Genomic DNA, 6,051 nt, shown 5'->3' with positions numbered 1-6,051 from the left:
CTTGGAGGGTGGTATACGGAAGTGTACAAATCCCCGGTTCTTAAGAGAAAAACCATACAACTCTCAGAAGTGTACTCATGAACTCAAGCTAGTCCCTAGTTCTATTTGCATAATGTGAACATTATTGATTTTTAACCCCCATGGGAAAAAAAAGGACAAAATATGAACACGTACACCAGGCTGCTGTTCCTCTTAAGCTGTTAGCTTTATTGGGCTGGTTTGTCGTTTGTCTGCTAGTGATGTGTGGGACTCTCCTCACTTCACTTCCCTTCGTCCCTCTTCAAGGGTTTCTCTTGTGATCTCTGCCCATCTCCCAACAACCTTTCCCTCTCTCAGTACAGCTGCTGATTTCAAAATGCTGAGCCCTCTTCTGTAGGAGCCTGTCCCCCTATCATAGCTGATGGATGGGGTTGGATGCCTGACCCAAATTAGCCAATCAGAGTTTCTCTCCTGAGAATGTAAAGAGGGACAGAGATAGGTGGGGACCAAAAGTTATGGGAGCTGAGCCCTGTGTGGTAGGCAGAATTTTACATAGGGCACGTGTAATATGATGAGAAGCTGAGCTTCTCACTCCCACAATTGCTGTGTTACGTGGCAGGGTTGACCTTAAGATAAAAGACTCTCAGGTGAGCCTGATCTAGTCATCTGGTTCTTTCAAAGCAGCAGGAGTCAGATTTGAAGCACGAGGGACTTTGCTGGCTTGAAGATGGAGGGGGTCATAGGGGAAGAAAGTGCTGTGGCTTCTAGGAGCTGACGGAGTTTCCCAGCTGAGAGCCATTGAGGAAGTGGACACCTCAATCTTATAATCACAAGGACGTGATTCAGCCAACAACCTGAAGGAGCTTAGAAGTGGACTTTCCCCTCAAGCTTCCAGAGAAGACCCCAGCATGGCTGACACCTTGGCTTTGGTCTTGAGCAGAGGACAAAGTTGAGCTGTGCCAGACTTCTGACCTACAGAACTGTGAGTTAAGAAACTTGTGTTGCTTTAAGCCACTACATTTGTGGTAATTTGTAATGGCAGCAATAGGAAATTAATGCACAGGTCACAGGGCCATTGCAATACATTTGGAGGGGGGTATGACCTCCTGCAACCAAGGGCCTCAGCACACCCAGCCCCCATTCCTTCCTTCCTTCCTTCAAGTTCTTTACTTGGTTCTAAAAGTATCTTTTCTAAAAATTTCCCTTTTTCTGCTTAAGTTAGTAGGTTTGATTTTCTGTTGCTTATAACGAAGGAGTAACAAAATGGAGTGTAGACTGGTGTGACCTGCAACAACATTGTAACTGTTCCTGGCAATGTTGCCATGTGAAAACTCAGGAGAGATTAAATGAACTCTGGGGAGTCTCGGAATTTTAAACAGATTGAAGGTTATTGAAAAAATCTATTATTTTGTTGAATATTTATAATTGCATTTTGAAGATATTTCTTAGATGGAATGGCAATATTGACTTTGGTCTACAGATATGCCCAAACACATAAACCCAAATGGTTGTTCACTAACAAGAATATTTTGCAATAGGGCTGTTCATTTGGTAGGACACACACTCGGAAGCTATAGATTTGTTTACCTGAGGTAAATAGCTAGGTGAAGCCAGACCACAGTCTGGGGCTTCAGGAATTGGTGTCCTCCCCACCTCCACCCAGTTCCAACTGGCTGCCTGCAGCAGAGCACAGACCCCAGTAGGGACCATGCCAGCGTGGCCTCTGGCCAGGCAGAGTGTGGGAAGAGAGTGACAGAGATGTCCAGGTGCAGACAGCTGGCTTGGCAAGGGAGAAGCGGCTGATAGAGAGGAAGAACAGAGGCAGCCATGAACACTGTCCAGAGCCTGGGACTCTCTGCCCATGCCTGGACTCCCCAGGCTGCAGTGGCCTGTCACCCTCCAACCTGGAGGGTGGGTCATGGGTAGGAGGGCACAGACAGTCAGCTCCCTTTTCAGTCTGCTGCTTGAGGGTGGGGCTGGGAGTGGGATAGAAGTAGTGTGGAAGAGAAAACAGCCAAAGGAAGATGCATTCCATTTAACATTCATTCCGTAATGAAGTCCCTCTTGGCTTGCAAACAAAGTCCCTCTTTGCTTGTTTGGAGAGGAGAGCGAGACTGAGGTTCATGAGATTTCCTTTCAGATGTTCCTGCAAAGACCACCAAGAATTAGGGGGGAAATTTTTTTTTTCCCTAAAATGTCCTTGGTGCAGAAAGCATGACTGAGTTAGTTACAGACAATGAAATACAGTCCTTTCTGGGTGGGGTCAGTGGAAAAAGGAAGAGAATAAGGCCAAGGGCAAGGAGGAGAGACTGTGTCAAGCTGTGTATAAGCAGGAACAAAGTGTAACTGGATCATGGACATTCAAAGAGGGAGCAATTCTAAAAAGAAGAGTACACTTCAATTTGGGGAGGGGGTCTCCTTTGAGCACAAGGACAGAAAACCCAGATTGCTTATACAAGGTTTATTTGGTGCCCTGTTAACCAGCTGGTGCAGACTGGAGCTTGCAGGCTTAGCCTGGCTGCCTGGGGACAACCCTAGCTAATGTCAAACTGCAGCCAAGCCTCACGCATAATGAGGTGAATTTGGATAGAAACCCGGCAAACTGCTCCTACTTGTCTGCCTTTCTCTGCCTGGGTTTTGCTTTCTCTTTGCCCTCTAACTAGTTTCTTTAAGTCTCAGTGTGTCCATATATAGTATTTCTTCACAGTAGGAAAGAAGTACTAAATTGGCTGAGTTCCTAGCTGAAAGTCAATCTTGGCCCTCCACTGATAGGAAAATCTCTTATCAACCATAACCCCTTTCCCAAGAGAGCCTATAGATCAGGCATGTTGCCATCTTTCAGATCTTTCTCCAGGCTGAAGGTAACTAGAGAACCATCATTTTAACTTAAAGGATATGTTTTCTGATGGACTGACCAAGGAATTAAAAATATTTGTGATTTTTTTTTTTTTTTTGCTCCTGTACATCTACTTAACATGTTTCATCCATTTACTCCTCTCACATCAGTTTCTTTGACTATAAAATGGAGACACTAATTCCAATCATTTCCCTCATAGTTCCAGACAGATTTAATGAATGTATATGGACCATATAAAATAGTTTTTTTTTTTTTAATACCCTTCCCCTATCCCCATAACCACATATACGTTTCCTGCACTATTCGACGGAGCTTGAATGTACTCATTGTGGCTTTAGCCCTAGCAAGTTTTGCTCCTTAAGGAAGAAAACAAGTTATTATTCATGGCTGACTTGGGTTGTCTTTTGCTCTATGGTGCCTTTGATATTTCAGAAGCCTTTCACTCTGTTGATCACAGCAATCACTTAACCATTTAAAATGCTCCATGGGTCTTCTGACACCTGGTTCAACTCACATTTCTCAGTGTGCTTTTAGATGGTGTCTCTGGGGATGTGTTCTTCTGACCCATTGAGTCAATGCTTTCATCAGCCCCAGGGCTCTGCCAGGGAGCACAGTTCCTCTTGCCTGCTCCAGCTCTTACTCATTTAATTGAGAGCAACGACAGCATGTGTTTAGGGAGAGGAGACCTCTTAGTATTTTTAAAATGGTGAGTATAAAATCTGTATTTTGATATATATAGTACTATAGAAAGATTTTCAGTTATAAGGGAAATTAGTTTTGAGATTGCTTTATGGATGGGAATGTAAGAAAGTCAGAGGTGAAATGTTTCTGCTCTTTCTAGTTCAAAGAAGGGGCTAAGGCAGGCGTGTGTGCGATCCCACATCCACTGCTATGCACAGAAGGGGGTCTCATCTCTCCCTGCCTCCCTCCTCTGCCTGAAATATACATCAGTGGGGGAATGCTACCTTGGCACGTGTCGTGGAGGGGTGGGGGGGTGGAAGTGAGAGCGTGGCATCACAACCGCCATGTTCCCAGGGCTGTGCATGGCTGGTGGGGAATTGGGGAGGGAAGGATTGACCCCTGGCACTTGCACCTTGCCTGACCCATTGCAGGCACTCCATGCGTATTTATGCATTAATTTGGTTTAGAGTCAGAAAAGTCATCCTCTTTTGTTTAGTGAGTCCAAGATTCCTAATCTGTGAAATCTCTTGCCCTGGATACTTACTTCATGGAGTGGTTTTGAGAATAAATGTGAAAAAGTCTGGACCATAAAACACACCACACATTTATGGTGTTTCTCTTAGATCCAGCCCTTGTTGGGAAGGCCATGATAGCACAATTAAAGACAATTTGTAAACCATCTCCTAAATGGCCTCATTGCATGAGTATAAATCTTGTCTACACTTCCCCACACACTCTTGATGTTGTCCTCTCACAGCTGGTTTCCCTACCGCTTATGGTACCACAGTTTATGGGATTGGGTGAGAGTCAAACACAAATCACATTCTTCCCAAGTGGCCAGGCTCTTCTCTTTCTACATTACCTATTTCAAATGTTCTCCCCTTGTCTCATTTGCTTCTGATCTAGACATATGTTTGAATGGTTTTTTTTTTTAATTGAATTTTTCCTCACTTAGGACATTTTCTTAGGGGTTCCCTGGTGGCTCAGCTGATAATCTGCCTGCAATGTGGGAGACCTGGGCTCGATGGCTGGTTTGGGAAGATTCCCTGGAGAAGGGAATGGCTACCTACTCCAATGTTCTGGCCTGGAGAATTCCATGGGTTCTCAAAGAGTCAGACATGACTGAGCAATTTTCACTCACTCACTCACTCAGGACGTTTTCTTATAGACTTTAATTCAAAAATTAATATATGTAGTTGATCAAAAGAGCGCCTGGCACATAGTAAGTACTGTGTAATAGTGACCTTCTACTAACACTTAATGGTTGCTAACCTGAAATGTGTCCTCAGAAAGGTCTTCTCTGATTTCTGTATGTAAAAACAGTACTGCCCATCATTCTCTGCTCTTTGCCCTGTTTTATTTTCTTAATAGCACCTTTCATTACAGTATATCCTTTGTTGCTTATTATCTGACTCCCCCATTAGAATGCAAACTCTGAAGCCAGATTTTGGATCTGTTCTGTTCACCTCTCTTCCTAATGTCTCGTACATATTGGGCTCTCCATAAATATTTATTGGCTGGACAACCATGCAGAATTTTCTTTTTCAACTGGTCAGTGTTGTTTCTGGAGCTAGCTTGTACTGGCTTGTAAGAGTCAATTGTTGTGGACACAGAGGGGGAAGAAGGTGGGGGGATGAATTGAGAGTCGTATTGACATATATACACCTCCATGTGTAAAACAGATAGCAGGAAGCTGCTGCAAAGCACAGGGAGCTCAGATCGGTGGTCTGGGATGACCTAGAGGGTGGGACGGGAGAGTGGAAGGGAGGCTGAAGAGGGAGGGGATATATGTACACATACAGCTGATTCATGATGTTGTAAGGCAGTAACTAACACAACATGGTAGAGCAATTATCCTCCAACAGAAAACAAATTTTAAAAAATTGTAATGGATTACAATTCACTTTCAAAGAGGAAGTCATGAGTCTATATTGATATAAATTAACAAACTCAAAGTTTAATGAGAAACAGCATTCCCTGCCTCCTAAAATTTCAACTGATGTGATTTCTTTGATGGGTTATAATTCATTATAATCAATACTTATTTGATTGCTAAAAAACAAACAAAAAGAGCTGAATAATTGTGTGCATTTCTTCCCAGCTGTGTGTTTGGTGAGCCTGAAATCAGTCCTCGTGGAGGTGTTTACACCATGACAATTGGCAAATACTATAAATCAACACCTGCTTCCCCTTGCTTCCCTCCAGTCAGTTAACATTTACCAGTATGCCCTGGTTTCTAAAGAACCAAATCAACTACAGATCTGTTACACCGTTGGAAGGGCTGCTGTAGTGGATTAAAGATGGTCACAGATTCTTTGCTATTCCCCCTTGCTTGGCAGTAGAGTCTATTTATCCAACCCTAGAACTTTGGCTGCCCTGTGACTGACGAAGAGGGTACAACGGAAGTGACCCTGTACCGATTTCAGACCTACTCTTTAAGTGAAGAAAAGTGACTGGCAGCCTGTGCTTCCTTCTTCTTGGAACTCACTCTGCAGTGGGGCAATCCAAGCAGTTTTGGGAAGAAGCCCACTTAC

At 43.8% G+C, this 6,051-nt stretch overlaps 1 long non-coding RNA gene across 3 annotated transcripts in view; it reads left to right on the top strand.

Moving 5' to 3' along the window:
* Positions 1 to 528: 528 nt before the first annotated feature.
* LOC147365822 (uncharacterized) overlaps positions 529 to 6,051 on the top strand; it is an 87,422-nt gene continuing 81,899 nt past the window's right edge. For all 3 annotated transcript variants that reach the window (XR_015132834.1, XR_015132833.1, XR_015132832.1), the window contains exon 1: positions 529 to 961. This is a non-coding gene — a long non-coding RNA (uncharacterized LOC147365822). The remainder of the gene's footprint in view (positions 962 to 6,051) is intronic.

Source organism: Bos grunniens, chromosome 9 (assembly GCF_055505025.1).
Source record: "Bos grunniens cultivar Pamir isolate PY7600 chromosome 9, Bosgru_T2T1.0, whole genome shotgun sequence".
NCBI classification, from domain to species: Eukaryota; Metazoa; Chordata; class Mammalia; order Artiodactyla; family Bovidae; genus Bos; species Bos grunniens.
Note: the sequence above shows the minus strand (reverse complement) of the source record. Positions and strands in the feature narration are given on the sequence as shown.